This window comes from Pan troglodytes, chromosome 19, assembly GCF_028858775.2.
Source record: "Pan troglodytes isolate AG18354 chromosome 19, NHGRI_mPanTro3-v2.0_pri, whole genome shotgun sequence".
In the NCBI taxonomy this organism is placed as follows: domain Eukaryota; kingdom Metazoa; phylum Chordata; class Mammalia; order Primates; family Hominidae; genus Pan; species Pan troglodytes.
The window spans coordinates 53,274,005-53,301,930 of record NC_072417.2 but is presented as its reverse complement, the minus strand read 5'-3'; the positions used below and the strand labels follow the sequence as shown (position 1 = coordinate 53,301,930).

General features: G+C 37.7%; 1 long non-coding RNA gene, 1 other non-coding gene and 1 pseudogene across 12 annotated transcripts in view; 2 read left to right on the top strand and 1 right to left on the bottom strand.

Annotated features, from left to right (window-relative positions):
- Position 1: 1 nt before the first annotated feature.
- Positions 2–27,926, top strand: part of CCDC144A (coiled-coil domain containing 144A) — an 86,542-nt pseudogene continuing 58,617 nt past the window's right edge. For all 9 annotated transcript variants that reach the window (XR_008540303.2, XR_010152993.1, XR_002940205.3 and 6 more), the window contains exons 1-2: positions 2–357; positions 2,583–2,653. The product of XR_008540303.2 is annotated as a coiled-coil domain containing 144A, transcript variant X4 (transcript). The remainder of the gene's footprint in view (positions 358–2,582; positions 2,654–27,926) is intronic.
- Positions 200–27,646, bottom strand: LOC129137606 (uncharacterized). Of its 2 annotated transcripts, XR_010152996.1 has the most exons (4): positions 27,392–27,612; positions 3,923–4,015; positions 3,613–3,815; positions 200–1,933 (listed from the first exon to the last, which is right to left on the bottom strand). It is a non-coding gene; the product is annotated as an uncharacterized LOC129137606 (long non-coding RNA). The 2 variants fall into 2 exon arrangements; XR_010152995.1 differs by lacking the exon at positions 200–1,933 and having other exon boundaries at positions 3,292–3,815; positions 27,392–27,646.
- LOC112206120 (U6 spliceosomal RNA) lies at positions 1,406–1,513 on the top strand. The gene has a single exon (XR_002940328.1). It is a non-coding gene; the product is annotated as a U6 spliceosomal RNA (small nuclear RNA).

Below are 27,926 nucleotides of genomic sequence, written 5' to 3'. Positions count from 1 at the left end.
TAGCTCGCTACTGATGGCCTCCTGGGGTGGAGAAAAGCGGGGAGGGGCTGAGGGGTCTCCGAAGCCGGCAGTCTACGCCACGAGGAAGACCCCTAGCGTCGGGAGCCAGGAGGACCAGTGGTACTTGGGCTACCCGGGGGACCAGTGGTCCTCGGGCTTCTCCTACAGCTGGTGGAAAAACAGCGTCGGCAGCGAGAGCAAGCACGGTGAGGGCGCCTTAGACCAGCCCCAACACGACGTCCACCTGGAAGATCTTGGCGAGCTCCACAGAGCTGCCCGGTCGGGCGACGTCCCTGGGGTGGAGCACGTCTTGGCTCCTGGAGACACTGGCGTGGACAAGAGGGATAGGAAGAAGAGGTAATGGCCAGGCGAAGGATGCGGGCGCGCCGTCCTGTCGGGGACACTGGCTTTCTGGTGCCCGCAGGCCCCACGGCACCCGGGATGGGGAAACGTCAGAGGGGTCAGGGGCCCAGGCCTCTTAGTGAGACGGGATCAAATATAAATGATTATTACTATTGCAAAAGTGTTGGTCTACTTTACAGGAGTTTTCTTTAAAAATATTGCACTTCCCAACTGTGTTTATCCATTTTCTCAATTTATTCATCAAACATAAGCTGAATACCTATTATACAGCAGACATATTCTACTGTCACTCAGGTTCCTTCCATCCTTAAGAACTTCATGTTGGCCGGGCTCGGTGGCTCATGCCTGTAATCCCAGCACTTTGGGAGGCCGAGGAGGGCAGATCACGAGGTCAGAAGTTCGAGACCAGCCTGACCAACATGGTGAAACCCCGCCTGTTATGCTTTTGTCTCAGCCTAGACTTAGCTAAGACCTTCATGATAAATTATCCTTTAGGCCCTCGGGGTTCAGTTCAAATAATGTTGCAGAAAGAGATGAGTTTCCTTTTTTCATTGCTACCAGATCTGTATGCTGAGGAACCTTTTCTTAGATCGTGGAATGTCCCATATTATCCTTTCCCAGATTTGTGGCAGGAAGCCATCACCAGAATTCTGAGTCTCAAGTATGTTAGTTGGATTTAACAGAGCTAAGTCTCATCCATGACTCATGAATATCCATGTATAAAATGAGAGCTTTGGCAGGGCGCAGTGGCTCATGCCTGTAATCCCAGCAATTTGGGAGGCTAAGGTGGGCGCATCACGAGGTCAGGTGATTGAGAGCATCCTGGCTAACACGGTGAAACCCCATCACTACTAAAAAATACAAAAAAAAATAGCCGGGCATGGTGGTGGGCGCCTGTAGTCCCAGCTACTCAGGAGGCTAAGGCAAGAGAATGGCATGAACCCGGGAGGCGGAGCTTGTAGTGAGCCGAGATCGCGCCACTGCACTCCAGCCTGGGTGACAGAGCGAGACTCAGTCTAAAACAAACAAACAAACAAAACTTGCTTCAGCAGCAAACATATACTAAAATTGGAACAAAATGGAGAGAAATTAGCATGGCCCCTGCCTGCATAAGGATGATGCACAGATTTTTGAAGTGGTCCATATTTTGCGCAGTCACTAGAAGTTCATTTGACTATTTGCTGACTAGTTCCAAAGACAGTGTGAGTCAAAGCAAACTGGGTATCACCTAATATTAAAATTGTGATTTTTCACTACAAAAATATGCAGTAAGGTGATCAATGGAGCTGAGTAACACGTGGGATGTTGTGTGCAAATATATTGTCAGTATGTATCTCAGAAATGAGAGAATGTCAACTTGCATGTCTTTCATGGAACTGAAAAAAAAAAGTAGAATTTTGTTTTCCATGTCAATTGGAGATGAACATGGGGATTGAGCATCCTTCTAACAAAGATCTGCCGATTCAGAGTTTGAGTCTGTATGGAACAGTAGTCCAAGCTAGGTCTTGACATCTATTAGCTTTCTCCCCTTGGCGTGATTGATGAGCTCAGCAATAGTGGACAGTGTTATCTAGTTTGATGAAATAATATATATATAAGTAAATTTAGTTACAAACTATGAACTAGCTGTGATGCCCCAAATTATAAGCCACAAAGAATAGAACTAATAAAGCTAGAACTTAATAACAGTTTTGGAAAACTGCAACATTTGAATATTAGAACCTCTGGAAAAAATACACATTGGGTTTTATTTGTGATTCCAAAACCATTTCCGCAATAAAGCTCAAGAACAAATTATTTCATTGCTTCACTGTTTCTCTGAGCATTTACAAAACGTTTTCTTGTTAAATCTTTAACAACCTAGTGAAATAAGGCAGTAAAATCCTTGCTTTTTAGAAGAATACATTGAGCCTAAGAGAAGCAACTTGTCAGAGGATAAATAGCTGCTGGTAATAGAGCTAGGACGCTTTCCATTATGCCAAGCTAATGTGAGTTAATTTACTGAGCTAGACTCCCTTCAATTCATGAGTACTTCATCTTTTTTTCTTCTTCAGAAGCTTAAAGAGAAGTTGGTAGAACTCACAAATTGAAGTATATGGGATAATTAAAGTTCTGATATTAACTCTGATATTGTTTGAAATACTCCAAAAATTTAATATATTTGGTATTTTTCATTTGTTTTAAAATAGTAATTTCATTTATTACATTTTTATCCATAGCATTCAGCAACTAGTTCCTGAATATAAGGAAAAACAGACACCTGAAAGTCTTCCTCAAAATAACAATCCAGGTAAGACTTCTGATAGTGAATTATTTTTGGTGGTCCTACCATAGGTAAAAAAGAAGTAAAAGTAAGGAAGTTTTGATCATGAAAGAGCGGTTTTAAAAAATCTTTCTTTCTTGATAGGTTAGATTTCTTGGTAGGTTAGATGTCACAATTATTTAAAAAGTTAATTGTAGGTCATTTATTTTTTCAAACAATCTGGTCTGAAAAAAAATTAATTATGGTCCCTAAAATCCTATGTGATATTTTTGTATAAATAAGAAAAAGTTTTTTTTTTTTTTTTTTTTTTTTGAGACGGAGTCTCGCTGTCGCCCAGGCTGGAGTGCAGTGGCGCGATCTCGGCTCACTGCAGGCTCCACCCCCTGGGGTTCATGCCATTCTCTTGCCTCAGCCTGCGGAGTAGCTGGGACTACAGGCGCCCGCCACCCCGCCTGGCTAATTTTTTGTATTTTTAGTAGAGACGGGGTTTCACCGTGTTAGCCAGGATGGTCTCGATCTCCTGACCTCGTGATCCATCCGCCTCGGCCTCCCAAAGTGCTGGGATTACAGGCGTGAGCCACCGCGCCCGGCCAAGAAAAAGATATTTTTGAGTTAGTAAGTTGTATGTTTTCTTTATAGTCACATTATAATGCATTAGACTTGTTATGAAATTGGAACTTCTATTTAATTTTTAAAATAAATGACATGTTTAGTAAATGAATATCAATCACAATTGACCCTTAACAATGTGGAATTTAGGGATGCTTGATTCCCTCTGCAGTCAAACATCTGTGTATAACTTTTGACTCCCCCAAGAACGTAACTACTAATAGCTAACTGTTGACCAGCAGCCTTATTGATAACATAAACAGTCAATTAAGATATGTTTGGTATGGTATATGTATTAATATGCTGTATTCGTACAATAAAGGAAGCTAGGGAAATAAACTGTTAAGAAAATCATAAGGCAGAAAAAATACGCTTACTGTTCATTAAATGCAAGTGGATCATTCTATAACTCTTCATCATAGTCTTCAAGTTGAGCAGGCTGAGGAGGAGGAGGAAGAGGAAGATTGGTCTCCGCTGTCTCAGGTGGTAGAGGTGGGAGAAAATCTGCTCATAAGTAGACCCCTGCAGTTAAAATCCGTGTTGTTCAAAGGCTAACTATATTACATAGTGATTTGTGTTACTGAAAAAAAGAAATTAGTTTCAAAACTGGAAACTCAGCAATACCTTTCTGGCTCCATAAACAAATGGCAATAAGAACTGTGAAATGGCCAGGTGTGCTGCCCATACCTGTAGTCCCAGCAAGTTGAGAGGCCTAGGTGGGAGGATCGCTTGTGTCCAGAAGTTCCAGACCAGCCTGGGTGACATAGTGAGACCACATCTCTACAAAAACAAATACAAAATTAGCTGGGTGTTTTGGTGCACACCTGTAATCCCAGCTACTTGGGAGACTGAGATGGGAGGATCGCTTGAGCCTGGGAGTCAAGGCTGTAGTGAGCTGTGATCATGATCACAACCTGGATGACAGAGTGAGACCCTGTCTCAGAAAAAAACAAAAACAAAAACACAAAACCCTGCCAAACATACCCAATGTGCACTAATACTAATGGGAAATTATTTTTTAAAGATACCTTCTGAGTCCAGAAGTCAGAAAAGCAATTCCTTGTTGAGAAGAACAGGTCATGTTACATACTTATAAACCAACAAGGTGTCACTATTATTGACTTTCCCCCAATTTGAAATCGAATGAGGTATATTTACTTCATTAAAACAAGATGTGTTTTTCTACCTGCTGGTTAATTGCTATGTTAACAGTAATTTTGTTAGAACAAGATATGCTGTTACCATTAGCCAAAAGATTATCATAATAAATATTCAAATAGCCCAACTCTAGGCTCAACAAATTACAATGAAAGTATAAAAATGTTTCACAATAACAAAAAATGCTTCTGTGCTTCCAAGCTGTGATGCCTAATGCATTGGACAATCTGTACTGTAAGAGGACACCTTTAATTTAGTACATATTAATCAAAGAACTTCTCTAAGTTAGGTTTTGCACGTTATGGGAGACAAACATGAAATAGACATAGTTTTGGTCTTTGAGGTGCTCATAATAGAATAGAGCTTTCTCTAATTTGTTTTTTTCAACAGAATTTTCAAGGAAATCATTTATTCATTTGTCCACTTAACAAGTAATTATCAAATGTCTTTTAGTACTAAGCATTTTTTTTCTAATGTTACAGAATACAGACATTTAAAAATACTGTTGGGGCCAGACAGTGGTGCATGCCTGTAATCTCACCACTTTGGGAGGCTGAGATGGGAGGATCACTTGAGGCCAGAAGTTCGAGACCAGCCCGGGCAACATGACAAGACCTCATCTCTACTAAATTTTTTAAAAAACAATAAAACATTAGCTGGGCATGGTGCCAGGTGCCTGTACTTCCAGCTACTTGGGAGGCTGAGGTGGGAGGATTGCTTGAGCCTGGGTGTTTGAGGCTACAGTGAGCTATGATCATGCCACTGCACTCGTGTCTGGGTAACAGAGTGAGACCCTGTCTCAAAAAAGAAAAAAAACAAACCAACAAAACCCAGGAGCTTGTTATTATCATTGTCACTTTAATTATTTGATGAATTATTTATTCAGTGCCTACTACTGTGTTAGATGCCCTCTGGAACCGTATAGTGATCATTTATTGTGTTAAATATGTGCCAGACACTTTAAGTGGTGAGGAATGAAAGCTGTAAAAAAGTGGGTAAGATTTAAGGTAACCATGCAGAGTGAGTAGAACTTTTCCAGGTAAAGAGGCAGAAGGATGACGTGGGCAGAAGATTGTGTGTTTGGCAGAAGGAGCAACAAGTGTGAAAATAAGATGCTTGAGTGAAATTTGCAGGGTTTATGAGCAGTTCAGTTTTGCTAGTGCAAAACTTATGAGATGCGAATGTTGGGAATGAAGTGAATACCTAAGACAAGCTTATGACAGACTTTGTTTTTTGAGACAAAGTCTCACTCTGTCACCCAAGCTGGAGTGCAGTGGCATTCTCTTGGCTCACTGCAACCTCCACCTCCTGGGTTCAAGTGATTCTCATGCCTCAGCCTCCCAAGTAGCTGGGATTATAAGCGTGAGCCACCATTCCCAGCTATTTTTTGTATTTTTAGTAGACACAGGGTTTCAGCATGTTTGACAGGTTGGTCTCGAACTCCTGACCTGAAGTGATCCACACGCCTCAGCCTCCCAAGTGCTGGGATTACAGGTGTGAGCCACCAGTCCCTGCTCAAACTTTTTAATACTATAGAAATGAGTAGATCTCAGTCTAGGTGCGGTGGGTCATGCCTGTAATCCCAGCACTTTGGGAGGCCAAGGCGGGTGGCTCATGAAGTCAGATCAAGACCATCCTGGCCAACATGGTGAGACCCATCTCTACTAAAAATAAAAAAACTAAAAAAATAAAAAATTAGCCGTGCGTGGTGGCATATGCCTGTAGTCCCAGCTACTCAAGAGGTTGAGGCAGGAGAATCGCTTGAACCTGGGAGGCGGAGGCTGCAGTGAGCCGAGATTGCACCACTGCACTCCAGCCTGGGTGACAGAGTCTTGCTCAAAAAAAAAAAAAAAAAAAAAAAAAAAAAAAGAAACAAGTAGATCTTTTCCTGTAGGCCATGGGAAATTTACCAGGTGGAATGCTTTGCGCTGAAAATACTAGATGACCTAATTAACAGTGGCTAAAACAGTAGGGACCAGAGTTGTTTTGACCGTTCAGTGATATCACAGTGTTTTGTTCATGTCAGTTTTCATGGCTAATTAGCAACGGCTCCAAACATCATGGTCTCACCGACAATATCTGAAGACTGAAAGGGTGGCTTTTCTTTACATGTTTCTTTTAGTTAGGGAGAAGACTCAGAAGGGTGCAGTTGACTTCCTGTAACATTTTATTGGCTGGGTCCTACCACATGCTCATTCCTAAACCAGGCACTGGGGAAGCAAATGTAATTACTATGATGAGCTTAGAATAATCATTTCTTCTTTTGGAGTTGGGAGGGCTATTGGCATGATAAATATCCAAATAGACACGTGTTCCTCCAGCAAGACAGAGCAGGGAATCACTATTGGGTAGGGAGACAGCAATGTTTACTGTAGGGATTCACTGGAGTGGGGAGTCACATGATTAGATTTGAGTATTAGGGCATTCTGGTTATGGTATAAAGCAGGGATTGGCAAGCTTTTTCTGTACAGGGCTTTTTCATGTGGTCTGTCATTCCTACTCAACCCTGCCATTGAAGTATGAAAACAGTCATAGATAAGAGGTAAGCAAATATGCATGACTGAGCTCCAGTAAAACTTTACTTACAAAACTATAAGGCTGATTGGATTTGCCCCACAGTCTGTTTGCTGACCCCTCATATGGAGGGTAGCTGGAAGATAACCACATAAAGAGACAGGGAAACAAAGGAAACATTTGCAGTTATCAGAGCTATAGTTTCCTTGTCCTGTCCTCAGACTAGTGTCAGTCTGTTGTGAGGTTTTCACCCATCCATGGTGAAATCAGTAAGGTTAAGGAGCTCAGTTATTCATTTAAAAATGTTGGTCTTTTTCTTGGCATGATGCCTTTTTCATTTATTTTACTTAAACTTTTTTTTCATTTAAGAAATAACATTAATAGTTGTTTTTTCCCTATAAAAGCCACTACTTAAGAGCCCATGTTTAACTAGGGAATATAAACATAAAATAAACGTGTGGCAGTGGAAATATAAAGCAGATGCAGAAAAGAGGTACAGTTAATATGATTTAGTGACTGTTGAATGTAAAAACATAGGGGATAGGGAGAAATCTCAGATGATTCTCAGGTTTCTGGCTTGTGCCCTAGCATTTAACCTGGACACGAGGGAGTAGGCAGTTTTCAGGTGTATAGAGGAGAGCGTGGGTCAGCAGCCACGACTAACAGTTTTCTCTGCATTGCTGAGTTTACTGAAATGTCCATTTGGGTATTTTCAGTAGGTAATTGGATAAAATTTTTATGGCTGGAGATGGAACTCGGAGGTTGGAGTTGCAGACTTGGAATAACGGAGGCAAAGTTGTAGATCTGAGTGAGCTTGTCCATGATGGGAAAGGTATAGAATGAGCAGAGGGCCAGTGACAGAACCCTGGGAATATCAGCATTTCCCAGAGGAATTAGGAAAGAAGCCTGAGCCGTGGCTAAAGTAAAAGGAGAGGAATCATAAAGTGATGCTGCAAAAATTTACAAAGGTGAGAATTTCAGGGAGGGAGTATCAATTCTAACCAGTAAGATTACTAAAAAGTAAAGTGAGTTAACCTTTTAAAAGCCTTCAGTGCACTGTCTTCTAAAGAACAATCATAGAGTTGTGGGGTTCGCTGTTAATGTGATCAGTACTTCTGGTGTTCAAATGTGGAAGAATACACCTACCAAGATCCTGCCTAACTTTTGTAACTGCAGCAGCTCCCTATACAGGATCAGGGAAAATGGTCAAGACTGGTGATTTAATGTACCACCATTTTCCTAGAATTGTCTAAACCTAAGGTCATTTGTGAGGAAACGTGTCTTTCTTACCTGCTTTTTTGTGGAAATGCTTGTTTTGTACTCAAGTCCTTGATAGGCTCTTCTGAATGCATTCCCAAACATCTGACAGCAACAACTGGAAGCTACTACCAGATGCACGTATATATCCTTCCTCTGACATGGAATCGTAATACAGCCATGTTGTGACACAATTTCAGGTTTTGATTAGAAATAGTTTACAGGCCAGCAGTTTAGACAAACCGACATTGTAAAAATATTTTACTGCAGGAAACTAATATAATGTCCTGGAGAAGAATATAAAGTGAAATGCTGAATATAGTAGTTCTCAGTACTTGGGGAATACTGGTCACATCAGTAGAAAAATCAGTGCCTGACTCTTTTTATTAGTGCAGTTCCCTTTTCATTTTACCCCCTTGTCATATTTCTGCTCTTACTGCTTCCTTTTGCATTTCATCCCTAAAGAAAATACTATTAGAACACATTTCAAATGCACTTCTTTATATATGCACCACAATGATACAATGATGATGGTCTGCCAAGATTTTAAGTGTCTTCTGGGTTGTCAAATACAAATTGTTTTATCTGACATACGTTTAAATATGAAGTGCTTTTCTGGTATATTTCTTCAGAAATTGGTAATCTGTGATTTAACTAGAATATATGGTCAATTGGATTACCACAATTTTAACCATCTATATGTAAGATAGACTCTTCTCCCTGCCAGATAAGTTAAAACTCCTATTGATCCTTACTGATCAGTTCCACTATTTGCAGGGGTTTTTTTTTGGACTTTTTTTTGAACAGGTGTGATTATAGCACACTGCAGCTTTAGTTCCTAGCCTCAAGCAATCGTTCTGCCTCAGCCTCCTGAGTAGGTGGAACAACAGATGTGTGCTACTGCACCTGGCCTGCTGCACAATTATTATAAAAATGAATTAAACTCTACCGAGTGGGAGAAAACTGACTGTGATCTTTTAATTTTTTGTTCCAGAAACTTTTATACTGTAGAACATACTGTCAATCATCAAGATTTTCTATTTTTTAATTGGGTTAAAATAGGATTGTTGATTTTTAAAATTACTTTCTGACATCATTGTTTCATGCATTTTTAATGCTGTTAGTCCAGTGGATATAGAAGTACAGGAATCTCCAAGGCAAACATCAAAAACTAAATAATAAGCAGATTAGGGAAAGATATTCTGTGAAATAACCTTCTGATTTTAGTCACATATAACACATCAACTTAAACAATAAAAAAAATTGTATAATGCAATTGTATCAGGGGTTCCCAAGACCATCCTAGGTTTGGTAATTCACTGAGAATGACTCACAGGACTCAGCGGAGTCATACTCTGGGCTTTCATTTATTATATTTAATACAGTGAAAAGACACAAAGTAAAATTCGAGAAGGGAAAAGGTGCATGTGTCAAAGTCTGGAGGAAGCCAGGCACAAGCTACAGGAGTCATCTCCTGTGTAATTAGCAGGATGCGCTTAATTCCCCAGCCTCAAATTTTGACGACACATGTGCAATGTTGTCTACCTTACCAGAGTTTCATTAGAGACTTAGCACCCATGTTTTCAATGGAGGCTAGTCACATAGGCCACCTCTTCTCTCCCTCACATGTAACAAAATTCTAGACTTCCAGGAGGAGATTAACTGTTCACAGTAAACCACATTTGCACAAACAATTTAGGCACAGTGAGCCATTCCCCTCTTCTAAGTTAGGGAATGGTGGGAACCCTCTCAAATTCAAGGTCCCAAACACCAGCCAAGGACTAGCCTTGCAAGCAAGCCTTTCTAAGGATGGATGTCTTGTGCCTGCTATATGAAATCTTTGCTGCCCAGCAGCTATGGCCCTGACTAAATTTTTGATGTTATCTTAAAATTTTATGTAATATAATAGCAAATATTATGATAGACCATAACATGGTACTTGTTTCAGTTGCATCATTCACGTTAAGCAGCAAGGCTGCTTACAGTTTTGACATTTGGTGAATACTTAACAGGTATTTATGCATAAGTTACTATGGCAATATTAAGTAATTATAATCTGTCCTTCTTACCTGATTAGCTTTTCAGTAAAATTGTGGGATAAAATAGGCATAATTTCTGATTTAAAATTAGAATAAAAATTGTCTTTCATTTTATTTACATGGATATACCATTTTTGATTCATATTGTATTAAATCCCTGTTTATAATTATGAAATAAGATTACATATTCAATTATTTTTATCAATTTTTTTTGCCTAAATATGCAATTAAAATTAATTGCTTTATGTGTTTTTATATGCTTCAATTTGGGAGATAGTACTCATATTCTGTTACCTTGATCTTTAGTGATTTGCAGTTTTCAAGGTGACTCTGTCTTTTTATAGTTTAGGGTAACAGCAAGTTCAGTTGAGTAATTTTTTAAAATTAATAACATTATTTTCCAAGCAGTCTTAGATTCACAGCAAAATTGAGAAGGTACAGAGATTTTTCATATTCCCCATGACCCCTGACATATGAATAGCCTCCCCCTCATTATCAGTACCCCCCATCAGAGTTCATCAGGGTTACAGTTGAGGAATCTACCTTGACAGACACATCACTCCCAAGGTCCACAGTTTACGTTAGGGTTCACTCTTGGTGTTGTATATTCCATGATGTTGGACAAATGTGTAATGGCATGTATATACCCTTGTAGTAGCATAGACAAAATAGTTTCACTGCCCTAAATATCCTCTGTCTTCTGCCATTTTGTTTCTTCCTCTCCACTGGCTTCTGGCAACCACTGTTCTTTTTGGTGTCTCCATAGTTTTGCTTTTTCCAGACTAGTCATATAGTTGGAATAAAACAGTGGATATCTTTTTCAATATTTAAACAACAAATTTCCATAGTAATTGGATTCTGTCATTTTAGATGTTCTTTGTCCTTGCCTTTGTTTTCCTCGTGTTTTGTTCATCAGAATAGGATCTGATGACATATGACTTGACGTGCTGAGAAAGTGTGATTTCTGTAGACATTTGCCATATAACGGGGAGGGTGGGGAAAAATGGCACCATGCAGTACTCCTCAGCACTAACTGGACCATCGTGCTCTAGGAGATGGGTCCAGATAGACTCTAGCGATGGGACAGGATAATCTCAAGAGCTGGACTTTATAAAACTGGAATCACAAAGTCTTGCGTATTTACCTTGCACTTAAAAAGAAGATCAGGCAGTGAACACTACAGGTGAATAAATGTTCCTCACTGGTTCTCTTCTTTATAGGGATGAGCTTGAAAACAAGTCTATATTATTATAACATGGCTCATCTGTAACTAGATGCTCTGTCATAAGAAATACCAGTGTTTTGCTTTACAAGAAGTGAAAAATAATTTTGTTTTCACCGGAGAGAGTTAACAACTGTTGGCACATTCTGGCAGCTTGATTGAGTTGATATTTCTGTTCATATATATTTTTCATATCAGGTAGTTTTTCATATATATTTTTCATACTCCCTGGCAACCTGCCACCACCGTGGCAGTGTTTCTTCTTAAGCTTCTCTATGAATGAATGGTGTGGCTCAGAAGGAATAAGCTCTTTATGGGAGTGATCTTTCCAGTGGTTCTTTCCATGGGAGGTAAAATGGGAGGTGAATTTGAGCCTTGTTTGTGCTAGGGAAAATAGCTAGAACTCAGTAAACATTGCCAGCATCTGCCCTAGAAGAAGATTAGTGAGAGTGAGTACATTGATCTCCCTTGAGCTCTTCTCCACTGGCAGCTCAAAAGTCTTTGCAAAGATCCTTGTCCCTGGTCTCTTCCCTATGTTTTGCCATATAACACAGCACAGCACCCATAGACCTACACAACAAAATGTACAGTTTTCCCCCCTTATCCATGGGGATGTATTCCAAGACCCCCAGTGAATGCCTGAACTGTGGATAGTACTGAACCCTAGATACGCAGTGTCAGGATAGAAGGAAGAGGATAAGAGTAAAAGGAGGAATAAAGAATGTGGAAGGCAGAGAGTATAGGGAGTAAATGAAGGGAAAAGAAGCAGGTGGATATGATGTAGGGTGGTAAAATGAGATAATACTTCAGAAAAAGGAAGAGTGGGTATTAGGAAGGTGGAAATAAGGTCAACATGGAGCACAAAACTTATAAGACAAACTTTACTTGCCAACATGTGAGTAGTGCTTTAAGTTTAATTATTTCATCATAGTGTGGCTATACTGATGATTTAAAGCCAGTCAGATATTCTGGTTAGCATATCATGTGTGTGTGTATTGTGGGGGTATCTTTGATTATCAAAAATGAGGAAAGCAATTAATCACTCCTTAATAACTGTATGGTGGACACAGTCTTTTAAAACACTGATTCTGAAACTTTTTGGCCTGGGGCTCCTTTTATATGATTAAATATTATTGCCTAGAGGTAACCAACACCCTGAATTAAGCATTTATCATGTCCATTCCCTTATAAAACATTTTATTACATATGTGTATGGTCATAAATAATAAGTAGAATTTGTTTTCATGTCCTAAAAGTGTATATAAATTGTTGTACACTCTACATATTTTGCAACTTTCTTTTGTCTGGACACACTACATTTTTGAGGTCAGTCCTTATTGACACAGGAAGCTCTGGTTTTCTATCAAATGACTGGATCTCATTTAAACTGTCTTCATAATGATAAATAAATAAATAAAATAAATAAAAATGACTGCAGATTCCAAAGAGCTTTTGTTTAAGTCAGTTGTATCTATTGATATTTACTATTTTTTTTTATTATACTTTAAGTTCTAGGATACATGTGCACAATGTGCAGGTTTGTTACATATGTATACATGTGCCATGTTGGTGTGCTGCACCCATTAACTCGTCATTTACATTAGGTATATCTCCCTATGCTATCCCTCCCCCCTCCCCTCACCCCATGACAGGCCCCTGTGTGTGATGTTTCCCTTTCCTGTGTTCAAGTGTTCTCATTGTTCAATTCCCACCTATGAGTGAGAACATGCGGTGTTTGATTTTTTGTCCCTGCCATAGTTTGCTGAGAATGATGGTTTCCAGCTTCATCCATGTCTCTACAAAGGACATGAACTTATCCTATTTATGGCTGCATAGTATTCCATGGTGTATATGTGACACATTTTCTTAATCCAGTCTATCATTGATGGACATTTGGGTTGGTTCCAAGTCTTTGCTATTGTGAATAGTGCCGCAATAAACATACGTGTGCATGTGTCTTTATAGTAGCATGATTTATAATCCTTTGGGTATATACCCAGTAATGGGATTGCTGGGTCAAATGGTATTTCTAGTTCTACATCCTTGAGGAATCGCCACACTTTCTTCCACCATGGTTGACCCAGTTTACAGTCCCACCAACAGCGTTAAAGTGTTCCTATTTCTCCACATCCTCTCCAGCACCTGCTGTTTCCTGACTATTTAATGATCACCATTCTAACTGGTGTGAGATGGTATCTCACTGTGGTTTTGATTTGCATTTCTCTGATGGCCAGTGATGATTAGCATTTTTTCATGTGTCTGTTGGCTGCATAAATGTCTTCTTTTGAGAAGTGTCTGTTCATATCCTTCGCTCACTTTTTGATAGGGTTTTTTCTTGTAAATTTGTTTGAGTTCTTCGTAGGTTCTGGATATTAGCCCTTTGTCAGATGAGTAGATTGCAAAAATTTTCTCCCATTCTGTAGGTTGCCTGTTCACTTTGATGGTAGTTTCTTTTGCTGTGCAGAAGCTCTTTAGTTTAATTAGATCCCATTTGTCAATTTTGGCTTTTGTTGCCATTGCTTTTTGTGTTTTAGACATGAAGTCGTTGCCCATGCCTATGCCCTGAATGGTATTCTAGGTTTTCTTCTAGGGTTATGGCTTTAGGTCTAACATTTAAGTCTTTAATCCATCTTGAATTAATTTTTGTCTAAGGTGTAAGGAAGGGATCCAGTTTCAGCTTTCTACATGTGGCTAACCAGTTTTCCCAGCACCATTTATTAAATAGGGAATCCTTTCTCCATTTCTTGTTTTTGTCAGGTTTGTCAAAGATCAGATGGTTGTAGATACGTGGTATTATTTCTGAGGGCTCTGTTCTGTTCCATTGGTCTGTATCTCTGTTTTGGTACCAGTACCATGCTGTTTTGGTTACTGTAGCCTTGTAGTATAGTTTGAAGTCAGGTAGCATGATGCCTCCAGCTTTATTCTTTTGGCTTAGGATTGTCTTGGCAATGCAGGCTTTGTTAATTAATGTTAATAAGGAAATTAAGTTAATAAGGAGATTTAATGAGTGATTAGTGGACAATTATCTTAGTTCTTTTCACAAAATTAGAAGACTTACTTTTTAAAACAAATTCAAAATCTTTTTTATATTTTAATATCTTATCCACAGCTTGGATATGAAAACTTATGTTTTATATTTATACACTCTAGTTTTGAGTTACCTTTGTACCATAATCTATTATGGACAAAAAATAAAAATACTTATAGAACACAAAATCTGAGAAAGAATGAAACATAATCCTTACCCCTTCACCCTTTCTGAAAAAGATTATAATATCAAGAATGATTATAAAAATGCGTATGTAGCAAAAGAACTATTTTCAAATCCTGATTCTATTGCTGATAATAAGGATATGGCATCTCTTTGAAAAGAAGATAACTGTGGCATTTTTAAAATATAGCTACGAATACTTTGAATGTCCTCACATCAAAGGGTAGACATCATGTTTCTTCCCCCTGAAGTCAGACAGGCTGTGATTGCTTAAACCAACTCAGCATTAAAGTAATTCCATGTGACTTCTGAGGCAAGATTATTAAAGGCAATACAATGACCCATTAACTGAAACACTCAGGCAAGCTACCTGTATGATTCCATGCTGTGAGGAAGCTCAAGTTACATGAAGAAGCAATATTCAGACACTCTGGTTAAGAGATTATTTTGAGCCCAGCCTTTAAGTCATACCAATGCAGGAGCCAAACATGTAAAGAAGCTTTCAGAAGATTTCATTGTCCAACGTTTAATTCATTCATAGACATCTAGGACTTCTCAGAGGCCCCAAATACTGTAGACCACAGAAATGTCACCCCACTTTGCATTTTCAACCCCCCGACTCCAGAATATATGAGGATGACAAAATGGTTATTGCATCATGCCACTGAATTTGAGTAGTTTGTTTTGCAGAAATAACTAGCAGAAGCAATCACAAATAGAAATGTTTTCCTTTCTCCACAGTTTGGCATACCATCACAAAAAGGAAAGAACAGAAAATGTGGCATAGCACAAACCTGAGTCTTCCATTTGATAGCTGTAAATTTTGGCAATCGGTATTTAAATCTTGGATGATATTCTCATATTCTGGGCATTTATGAAAGGTTAAATTAGATAGCATAATTAAAGTATCAGACAACTGTGATTTCAACAAAAAATGCGTAGTTATTTTATCCCTCCCCTTATTATTAAATAAATTTTAATACGTCTTTTTATAGGTGAAACATTATTGCCAGAAAAGAATTTCAAACTATATAAATGAGAAAAAAATAATGTTTGGCTTTTTTGAAATTAAGGAAAATTTAATAGTGCAAAAGGTATTGGTAATGCAGTCTATAGACATAAACATTTCATTCATTTTAATAAATACATGACTGTCTCACAGAAAGAATGTTACAAAGTTTGAGATGCACAGGTAAATAAAAGAGTTGAATTTCCAGTCCTCATGGAATTTACAGTCTAGCAGGTAAATAAATGGGAACCACAAACAGTTTTTAGCCTGATGAGTTTTTAATACAGAGAAGACCACAATACTATGGGAATATAGAGCAGCAAAATTTGCCCTTGTCTCCTCGAAAATAAACCATTAAACTAATTCAAAATAATAGTAGCTAGTAAATATTAGAGAAGTATGCCTTGAAGCAGCAGCAATAGACATAAAAGCTGTGAGAAGAAAGAATGCAGAACGTCTTAGCGAAATCGAGAGACAACTAGTGTGTTTGGGTCACAGACACCAGTAACGGCACGTGACTGGAGAGAGAAGTCAGGGCTATATGAAAAGGACCTTTAGTAGATTACCGAATTTCTCTTAAAGGCAATAGTATATTATTCAAAGGGGTTAAGCAAATGATTTCAGGTATCTGTTTTAAAATGTCAGCTGAAGAATGCACAATCTATATGACTTTCCAGAGTAAAACTCTTAGGGATTTTCATACTTTCTTTTCCCTTTTGATGCTCATGACATACCCTCACATTCAAAAAAGGTTTGGGCATTATTCTATAATTATACAATGGACATAAAAATACTTGATTTATGATTTGTACTGTCATACCCTGATTTAGGAATCAGAAATATAAAGCCTTTTTATCACATACATGATTCAACTGGCAAAACTATTTAAATTTATCACTATGTTGTTTCATGATTTTTTTAAAAAAAATCCAATGAAATGAGTTTACACTCTAAACTGTATAGCAGGAAATTTCATAAAAATATATTAAAGAGGATTGGTTAAGTTGTGAAAAACTAGTATGTAGCTTTATATAATTACTAAACTGAAGAACAAAATATTAAATTATATTATGATAAACCTCTCATTATTTTTTGTCATAGTATCAAATGTCTATATGTACTTGCTTCACATTTAACTATTGACACTTGTAGTTTCAAAGCCTCTTAGTCTTTCATGCTGTCTAATGGATGTTTGCTTAATAGGCCTTGATACTATTGTAGGCTTGAATTTATACAAATCTTACCTCCAGAACACACAATATAATCACTAGCTATCCTATACAGAGGGTCCAGATATTCTACCTATGTCTCTCTGGTATCAGTCATGTAACTTTTTTCTACTACTAGTACACTCTCCTCATGAGAAAACAAACAAACAAAAAAAGTCAATTTCCTCTTCACTCTCTTGCTTCTGCTCCCTGTCTCGTGAATTCAATTTGCTGGTTCTTTGCTCATGGAAATGTTGCTTGGATCCAGAATGTGACTTTGCTTTCTGTGGTGCTGGCTCTTCTACTAGCTTCTTTCCTTTTATCCTTTCATTGAAAATTATTCTAACGTATTTTCAGCATATTTTCTACCAACATTCATCAGAATTAGTAAGGAATCTCTGATTAAAGTTAAGCATTATGGCTATGTAAGTTAAATGAAAGCATATTCAACATGTAAAAATATTGGCATACAGCATAGGATCCAAGGACATAGTCTTACAAGATAATTAAAACACTTAACTTTGATATGTGAGAGCTTGTTTTGAAAATGAAACTCTACACCCACACAAAAACGTAACGTTTACCAGAAAATTTTCAAGTTACTTTTTACAAAGGAATGTCACCTACTATGATCACAAAAGTTGGATGTCAGGAGTAATTAATTATCTCATACTTTTAGCCACAATGCTTAGACAGTAGGAATTAAAGTTTTAAATTGGGACATAAATCTGGAAAAAAAGTTAAATTGGCTCCGTGGGATCTTATGTATAACTAAGAATGCTTATATTTTTCATCAAACTATTCTCTTTTAAAGGTTTGCTTTATAGCCAATTAATTTTGCTGTATTCCGAGTCATCTATTTAATAATGAGAAAGAAACATGTTTTCTATGTTGTTTTAGAAGAGATGGAAAAGCACTTCATAATTTTGTCAGAAAAAATATGTATCAAAGTAATTTTTCACTTCGTTACAAATTCGAGTGTGTCAACATCTACTCTATATATTAAAGTCTATTCAACACATGCATAAATGGAATTAATAATATAAAATATAAATGTGCAAGTAAGTTGACAAATTGTTGAAAGTTATTTGCTAGAACATGAAAGTCAAATAATAACAGTTGGGGAATACCAAAATATCATGTGCTTTTTTATCTGTCTAGGGAGATTGATTACTTAAATCCACTTCTTTTTAAAGCTTCATGAGCACTCAAATATATTGTAACTTTCTGAATGAAAAGATAATATTCATACAATGAATGTGAGGGTTTCATGTTGATCTTCCTATTGTCTTTTAACAACAAAACAACCTTTCAAACATAATATAAAACAAAAATTATTTGAGTATCTAGCAGACTTCTCTTGGAGAAAGAAATATACTGAGACCCAATTTGCTGTAGAGAGTTAGATTCCAAAGCATATTTCAGAAGAAAGAAGGGAAATTAAAGAAAACCTTAATTTCCTTGCATAAGAAATAAATGTAGAAGTTCCACCTCTAGAATGGCAACGTGAAGAGCGCCATGGATCTTTTATAAAATTGTTTAAAATTATAAAACAACCATCACCTATGTCACTTGAAAAGTCATAATGGTACATAGAAAATGATGAACTATTTATTCAAGAAAATCTACTGAAACTCACTAAGAACAGTCAGAGTTTTTTGCATTTGATCCACAACCCATTCTTACCTCTTTTTCTCACAGCCTTTCTTGATATAAACTCTACTCAATGCAATGTAGCCAAGAACACAGAACTTTTACTAGACCCCACTGGGGAGCTATAGTATCTTTCTGGGAGTAACAGTACATCCGAACTTTTCATTTCAACCCCCACCTGCTGCCACTACCTGTTCTTGAGATTAAGCTTTTGTGGAATGTGGCCAAGAAGTAGGATGTCACTTCTTCCTACCGGCTCTAATTCATGGAATGGGGACTGTTTGGGTGCAACACACTGAGAACACTGAGCCCCGATTGCCTTCTTTCTGGTTTGTCTGTAAGGCAAAGTTCTCATCCGGGAGTGGCAAGCTGAGATTACCAACGGCTACTTCCCATCCCAGTGACCCAGTCTCAAAGTAGGGCTGTCACTCCGAGAGGAGAATGCTGCTCTCTTTGCTGCAATCACCAGAGCCAAAGCTCAGAAGTTTTGCCCAAAGGAAGGGGCAGAACATACAGCAGAGAGTGTAAAGCTTTTCCCAAAAGAAGAGTTTGGGGAAATTCAACCATAAGCGTACTTTGAAAAACAATGAAGTGATGGTAAAAAGCAAATAAGAGAGACTGGCACTTTATTAGAGACATATGCTTTGAAACAAAGGTCAGCTATAGTTTACCAGGAATAACCCAGGAAAAAGACAGCTAAGAAGAGCCCTTGTGGTGTCAGGAAGAAGTTTCAAATGCTGAACAAATGAAAAGACCTGAAATAATAAGACTGCTAATATAACAAAAGCCGTAAATACATAGTACGTTTCTTTTTATCTTTTTAAGACATAAAATTATGTCAAGTGTGTTAGTCTGTTCATGCTGATACATATATATACCAGAGACTGAGAAATTTGTAAAGAAGAAATTTATTTCTCATAGTTCTGCAGGCTGGAAGTTTAAGATCAATTTGCTGGCAGGTTTGGTGTCTGCTGAGGTGCCTTGAATACTACTGCATCCTCCAGAGAGGATGAATGCTGTATTTTCATACGGTGAAAAGGATGAAAAGGCAAAGGGTCCTAATTCCCTCCAGCCCTTCTATAAGACACTCATACCATCCATGAGGACAGACCCCAATAGCCTAATCATATCCTCAAGGTTCCAGCTCTTAATGCTGTCACATTGAAATTAAGTTTCAACATGAACTTTGGAGAGGACAAAACAACAAACCATATCATCAAGTCAAACCATATCATCAAGTAACAGTTATAACAAATTATTGGGTATATAGCATATATAGATGTAATGTGTACAGCAATAATAGCACAAAAAGGAGAGCCACAGTACACAACAGTGAACAAAAGTAAAATTTATATATACATATACGCCACTAGAATTGTTATGCACCTAAAATTGATTGTGATAAGATGTCTGCAGTAAACCCTAAAGTAACAATTAAGGGAAACATTGAAAAAATATAGATATTATTAAATATAGATTAAATGTTTTATAAAAAATACCTAATACAAAAGAAAGGAGGAGAAATAGAGGAATGAAAAGACATAAGGTATACAGAAAACTTAAGTAAAATGGATGTAAATCTAACTATACTAGTAACCTCAAGTGAAAATGAATTTAAATATTCAAATAAAAGATTGTCAGACTGGAGAAAAATAAATAAGATCCATCTACATGTTGTCTGCAGGAGACATACTTTAGATCCAAACATGAAAATTCATAGGAAAAAAAGGATGGAAAAGTTATATGATGCAGGCAGTAACCACAAGAAAGCAGGAATTGTTATATTAATATCAGAAAAAATAGACTTTAAAACAAAAGGGGTTACAGAGGTAAAGAGAGCTTTCATAAAAATAAAAGGGCCAATATCTCAAAAATAAATAATTATAGGCATATATATGGGTGTGATGAAAAGACTTCAAAATCTATTGACACAGAAACCTCCAAAAATGAAGATTAATTAGACAACTTAACATACTTCTTGCAGCCTTTAATACTCACTTTCACAAATGGATAAAATGACTAGGCAGAAGATCAACAAAGAAATAGAACACTTGAACAATACTACAAAATAACTAGACTGATTAGATATTTAAGGAACACTTTAACAACAGTAGATTCTCAAGTGCACATGCAATATTACCCAGGAATACCATACCCCAAGCCATAAAACAGACCTCAATGAATTTAAACATTGGAATAATACAAAGTATATTTTCAGACAATAACTGAGTAAAATAATAAATCAGCAATAGGAAAATTTGGGAAACTCAGAATTATGTGGAAATTAACAATGCTATTAAATAACCAATGGGTCCAAGAAGAAATAATAAGATAAATTAGAAAATACTTTAAAAAAAAGATAAAACACTTTAAGAATGCATAATATCTCTTACGTGAGATGCAATAAAAGTAGTTCTCATACTCAAAAATAACATTCTCTAACCTGCCACCATAAGGCACTGAAAAAAGAAGAGCAAATTAAAACTACAGCAACCACAAGGAAGTATTAGGGATATACAAATTAGTGAAATACAAAATAGAAAAACAATTGAGAACCTCAACAAAGCCAAAAATTGTTTCTTTGAACACATCAACAGTGGCCACAATTTACATAAACTGACCAACAAAAAAGAGAAACTATTCAAGTATCAATGAAATTTTTAAAAGGACACTAAAAGATATAAAAAATTATTAGAAAAGTACCTATGAACAATTATATCTAAAATTTAGATTTTTTAAAGAACAGGACAAATTCTAAGAAAGATTCAAATTAGCAAAAATGAGTCAAGGAGAAATATAAAATCTTATCAAGTAAAGAGATTTAGTAATCAAAACTACCACCTCAGGAAACAATGACAACAGCAACAAATCTTCTAGCCAAGAATGCCTCTACCAAACTTTCAAAGTTGAATTAATAGTATTTACAAACTCTTGCCAAAAAAAAAAAAAGAGAATACGCTTCCCAGTTTATTCTATGAAGCTAGTATTACCCTAATAACAAAATCATACAATAGCATAAAAAAAAGAAAACAAAAACACAGAACAATATCTTTAACAAAAATAGATGGAAAAAATCCTCAGCAAAATGCTAATGATCAAAATCCAGCAATACATAAAACATGTAATATACTATAACCAGGCAGGACTTATCTCAGGAATGCAAGAAAAATCTAAAATAAATGCATCATTACATTAACTAGAGTCAATTATATTGAGTTTCATTTTCCCTATTGATTACCTACTAAGTTGCTTCCAGTTTTACAGTATTTCATACTGCCATTCCCAGACTCATATCTGCACTGTTTCACGGTATTGACTTTAGAGAATATAGAGGGATAATCTTGGAAATAGAGAAACAATATTGTTCATTGATTTTAAAATTATATATATGTACAAATAGTCAAAAAGTCATTTTAGCCAAAATGAATTCCATGTCAATGAAAATGAAATAACGAAATGATACCATCAATCAAAAAGATGAGAAAATGGAGGAAATGAATATTGGAAAATAGAGTCACTGACTTAATTGTTGGATTTCTAGTGAAGCAGGTAAACAAATTCTCTTCTGTAGAGTTATCCTATCTAGGGCCACATGTCTTTAACCTGGCACCAACAAAGTACTAAAACCATATAACAAAACATTCTTTTATACATTTGGGTCCTCATGTAACTTTAGAAAGAACGCTTTTGTTAATTTAAAAGGAATATTTCAGTTCCTACAGCATTTCTTTACATTAACTGGTTTCAACACCAATCTCCGTTAGTTAGTTAGTATACCCCTAACAAAAACTGGATTAATAATCAGGTATCTGGGCAGGAAATGCTGTGCATCAGGGTCTACTAGCAGTGAGTGAGTAAGGAAATGATTCTTTGTGTCTTTCTGCAGTAAGGCATTCATAGCTTCTGTTTTACAAAGCATATTTATAGCTACCAATATTTTGGAGCCATAGATCATCAGTAAAAGGCTATATTTGTGTGCAGAACATTTGATATAAAAAGTTAAGGCTTCCAGTCTTATTTTTGTTGTAACTTTTCTAATTATATGGTATTGTATTTTCAGATATGAGTACACACAATGAAAACAAAATTACCATTCACAGTTTGCCTTCTTTCCATCAAATTGGTCTCATGTCATATAAACGTAGTTTAAAGAGATGCAGTGTTCCTTTGTATTCATAGCATCATCACTCAAGATGGTAATTATTATGGTGAACATCTGGGTCATTACACTGGCTTATCCTTTAACAGATTGCTATGAAATTGGATCTTATCCTTAAGCTCCAATGTCTGTATGGCCCTGATAATGTTGAAAATGCAGTCCTCATTGTACCTAACCTTAGGAAATGAATAAATGGCTATTTGGAGTCCTGGCTCCCTTTGTGCTTTTATATTCCTCAGGGCATGGTTTTATAATACTTCACAGAATAAGACTAATTGTGAAATATTTGGATGTAAGTTGATTTGGATATCCCTGACTACGCAATATCTGCATGTAAGACAACACACTATTTTCAATTATGATTTTGTCAAGTTCTCAAAATACAGGATTGACTTTTAACAGAAACTCTTCCTGTGTGCTGGCATAATACCATTTGTGCTATTTTCTTATATTTATTCCGTATATTAAAAAGGGATATTAATTAAAAGGGTTTTTGTGCTTATTTTAGACAATAAAGAAATTATGAAAGTTTACTCATAAATATGCTGGACAGTCATTTCATAATAAAGTATGACATTCTTTTATGTATGTCTCCCCAAGGGTAAAGATCATTCAAGCAAAACTATCTCCTGTATCGGTATTTATTCACCTAAATAGACTGTTCTGGTTAAAATTTTAATGAAAAGTCATGCTTATATTACTGTATAATTTTGTATATGCATGGATATTTATCTGTTCAAAGTAGAGATGTAGTTGACATGAAGGGATGTCTGCCTAGTTCACAAAAGTATGACCATGAAAATATCATTTCTATGATACTCCCTCGTTAGGGAGCTATCCCTTTCTCACTCCAACCTTGAAACTGTAATGTCAGAGATCATAGTATCTACTTCCCTGTGCAGTACTTTTTGATCCAAGTAATAGATCCATGATCTGAGAATAGTCAAAGTGGATCTCAGATTTTTCAAGAGTTGGGCAGAGTGAAGGTTTCACTTCTGATGGTATATGTTGTAAGAATGAGTCTGTATCTGTCAGTGCCAAATTAAGAAAGATGGAATAAGAATAAAGCTGATGCTCAGAGAAGGGGGAATGAGATTTAGAGGTAGTATTGACTATTTAAAATGCGTCCTGAGGTCAGTCCCACAAATGCATTTTATTTCAATACTGACAAAACCTTCTTTTTATGGTTATAGTTAGTTCAAATTACTTTTTTTCAATTTCAATTGAAATAACAGGTGTAAAAAACCACAAAAGTACCCCATTTCCCCTTGCAAATGTATTGTTCTGAAGCTAGACTGATGTTGAAATACTCGAGGTCAACCTAAAATGATACTGTTTTACTGATGCCTTCATTTTTAGTATATTTTCCTTAGATTTTACAAGAGGTAAAAACATCTACTATACATGTGTTACACCTTTTGAGGTTGCTTGTAGTCTTCGTATCTGGTGTGTGTGTGGCTGGGACAGTGGAACACGATGGAAAGACTGAAAATGATACAATTCCAAAAAGCTGTTTTTACAGTGTGAAGCCTAGCCTCCGAGTAAAATCCCAATACTATCACGCAAAAAATTACTAGGTTTGCACCAAGTATGAATAGGTTGGAAAACTAAAAAGGCCTATGAGGCCCTATAAGAACCACCTTATTAGTGTTTAATAAAGGTAAAGGTAAAGTACAACAGAAATAAAATGCAGGAAATCATTGAATGTCTGTCTTTCAGGAACAGAGCCTTTCTCCCTAAAGATCCTTTCTCAGTCTCACGGACACAGTTTATCTGTATATTATGAACTTTCAAGATTTGAGCTTACTATAATAATTAAAGGGAAGCGCAGAAAAGTCTTTACAGCAGGCTCCTTCATACATTGTTGGTCATATACTTCTTAAGCCAAGTTGTGTAAACCATCAAACTAAACATTCTCAACGATGTAGACCAGTTGGCACTAAACTTAAAGCAACATTATGAATCACTAGCACATGCCATTTTCATCTTGCTCACGGGTCAGTGTTATGCTTCCGATGCATCTCTAGATATAAATATCAAGCTGTTCCAGTCCAACTGTTGAGAGCCCTCTCTTATGTAGCCATACATTAACATATATGAGAATATAAGATGTGTAGAGGAAAAAGTATCAAAGGATTGAGAAATCTACGTAAATTTTGAAAAGAATTAAGACCAGGCTATATTTAATGTCACCAAAGATAATTCCAGTGCATTGGCATTATTTTTTCACGTGCCTTTTCTTTCTTTTCCCCTTGACTGATTCTCTAACTAGTTTTAATCAATTTTATAGAAAAATCTGTGTATAAGGCACACATTTTAGTCCAGTTGTTTTACAAATTTATAAAGCTAACCACCTACACAATCAAATATAGAATATTCCCTTCACCTACACATTTATTGCACGACCTTTGCCAATGAATTCCCCACTTCAACCCCAGAAAAGTTCAATGCATTCTGTCTTTAAATAATTTCAAATTTTATTTACATGGAAGCATACAATATTTATTATTTAGTATCTGCCTTCTTTCCTCTAGTATATGATAAAAATTCACGTTTAATTTTTTTTTTTGCACAAAGGAATGACAATCCTTCAATTGTAAAAACTAAACAACATGCCACCCAACTAATCACATGCCTTAGGGTATATTAAAAAATATAAGATACATTTTTTAAAAGCAACTTTATTAAAACTCAGGGCTATTAAAGTATATATACAAATACAACACTAAAAAGTAAAGTTACGTTTCCAGGCCGGGCTCAGTGGCTCACGCCTGTAATCCCAGCACTTTTTGAGGCCGAGGCGGGCGGATCACGAGTTCACGAGATTGAGACCATCCTGGCTAACACGGTGAAACCCCGTCTCTACTAAAAATACAAAAAGTTAGCCGGGCTTGGTAGCCTGCGCCTGCAGTCCCAGCTACTCGGGAGGCTGAGGCAGGAGAATGGCGTGAACCCGGGAGTCGGAGCTTGCAGTGAGCTGAGACCATGCCACTGCATTCCAGCCTGGGCGACAAAGTGAGACTCCATCTCAAACAGAAAAAAAAAAAGCCTCAGCAAAGCAGAGGAAGCAATCAGCAGAATGAAAAAACAGGCAGGGAGCAGTGGCTCACCCCTGTACACCCAGCACTTTGGGAAGCTGAGGGGTGCCGATCATGAGGCCAGGAGATCAAGACCATACTGGCTAACAACATGGTGAAACTCCGTCTCTGCTAAAAATACAAAAAAAGTGTTCGGGTGTGGTGGCAGGCGCCTGTAGTCCCAGCTACTCGGGAGGCCGAGGCAGGAAAATGGCGTGAACCCAGGAGGCAGAGCTTGGCAGTGAGCGGAGATCGTGCCACTGCACTCCAACCTGGGCGACAGACCGAGACTCCGTCTAAAAAAAATTAAATTGAATTAAAATTTAATAAAAATGAAACAACCCAGATAATGAAAGCAAGTATTTGCAAACCATGCATCATGCAAGGGGTTCATACACAAAATGCATAAAGAACTCAAACTACTGAAAAGCAAACATACAAATGATCTTATTTAAAAAATCTACCCCAAACCTTTGTCCCCACCATTATTTCCCTACCTTCTTTTCCAAACGGCCTTTGGCCCCCTCCCTCTCACCACCCTTTTTCTTTCACCATCTGCCTCCAAGCTTCATCATTTTTGCCCACCCTCATTTCACAAAGCCGCCTCTACTCTCCTGCTCAACACCCTTTTCCCCATCCATCTACCCAAACCCTTTCCCCAGTTTCTTCCCACCGTCTTTTCCCGTTATCCCTGGCCACCCTCTTTTTCCCCGTCCCGCTCTCATCACCCTCTTTTGCTCATTTATCTAAGCAAAAACACTTTCCCCCGGCTTTTCCCAAAACTCTCTCCACTCCTGCTGCTCACTACCCTCTTTCCCTGATTCAACCAACCAAAAAGTGTTTTCTTCATCGTCTTTCCCCGTTCCTCCTTGCCATTCTCTTTCGCTTCTCCATCTACCCAAAAACATTTCCCTCCGTCTTTTCACAAAGCCTTCTCCCCATGCCTATTCACCTCCCTCTTTCCCCCTCCATCTTTTCAAAGTCTCTCCCCTTTACCACTAGTGCTCTTTTTTCTCCTATCCTGCGTGCCACCCTTTTCCCCCTCCCTCTACCCCAAACTATTTTTCCGTTGTTTTCCCAACCCCCATCCCTGCTACCTGTCGCCACCCTCTTTCCTCCTCATTATCCTCTTCCCCCCTCCATCTATCAAAACACTTTTCATCCACCGTCTTTTCTTTCTTCACCGTCCTTCTTTTCTGCCACTGTCTTTTCACAAAACCTTGTCTTCCTCCTGCTGGCTACCCTCTTTTTCCTTCTCCCACTTGCTACCCTCTTTTGCTCAACCCAAAAACTTTTCCCCCTCACTGTATTTTCTCCCCACTGTCTTTTCACAAAACCTTCTCTCCCTTCCCCCTCCCTTTTCCCCCATCACCTCCCTCTCTTTCCTCCGCCCACTTGCCACCCTCTTTTCCCCCTCCATCTACCCTTAAACTTTTTACCCACCGTCTTTCTGAAAAACACCTTCCTTCCCTCCCGCTCCCCACCCTGTTTTTACACCTCCATCTACCCAAAAACTTTTTTCCCCACCATCTTTTCGCTGCCATCTTTTTGCAACGCCTTCTCCGGCTAAGCTATCCTTTTTTCCCTTTGGCCCTAACTACCCTCTTTACTCCCCTCTATCTATCCCAAAACTGTTTTCCTTCTCCTACCTGCTCCAGCCGCGCTGCTCTCTCTCCGTCACTGCCAACAACCGCAGCGAGGCGAGCCGCGCTCCCGTGGCTCCAGCCTCCAGCATACGGCCACCGACTCCTGATTCCTAGTCCTCTACGTTGGGCAGCGAGCAACTCCACATAAAGATGCAGGAACTTGAAAAAACGTGTTTCCGCTTCAGCATCATTTATATACTGCGGTAATGCCCACGGAGGTTCCTGGACTGCATGTCTTGATTGGATGAGAAAAAAACCTCCAGGCTTACTCTGATTGGACTTTATGATCATATTCTGATTGGATGAGAGCAAGTCTTAACACAACCAATCACAGCATGAAAATAAAGTCCAATCAGAGTAGGCCTAGAGGTTTTTTTCTCATCCAATCAGAACATGTAGTCCAGGAACTGCATTTGCATAACCTCATATATAAAGTATGCTGAGGTGGCGTCAGGTCATTTCAGGCTCTTCTGGGTCCAGCGAAGGAGCAACTCTGTGTCCAGCTTAGAGGACTGGAAGAAGCCGCAACCTTCCACCT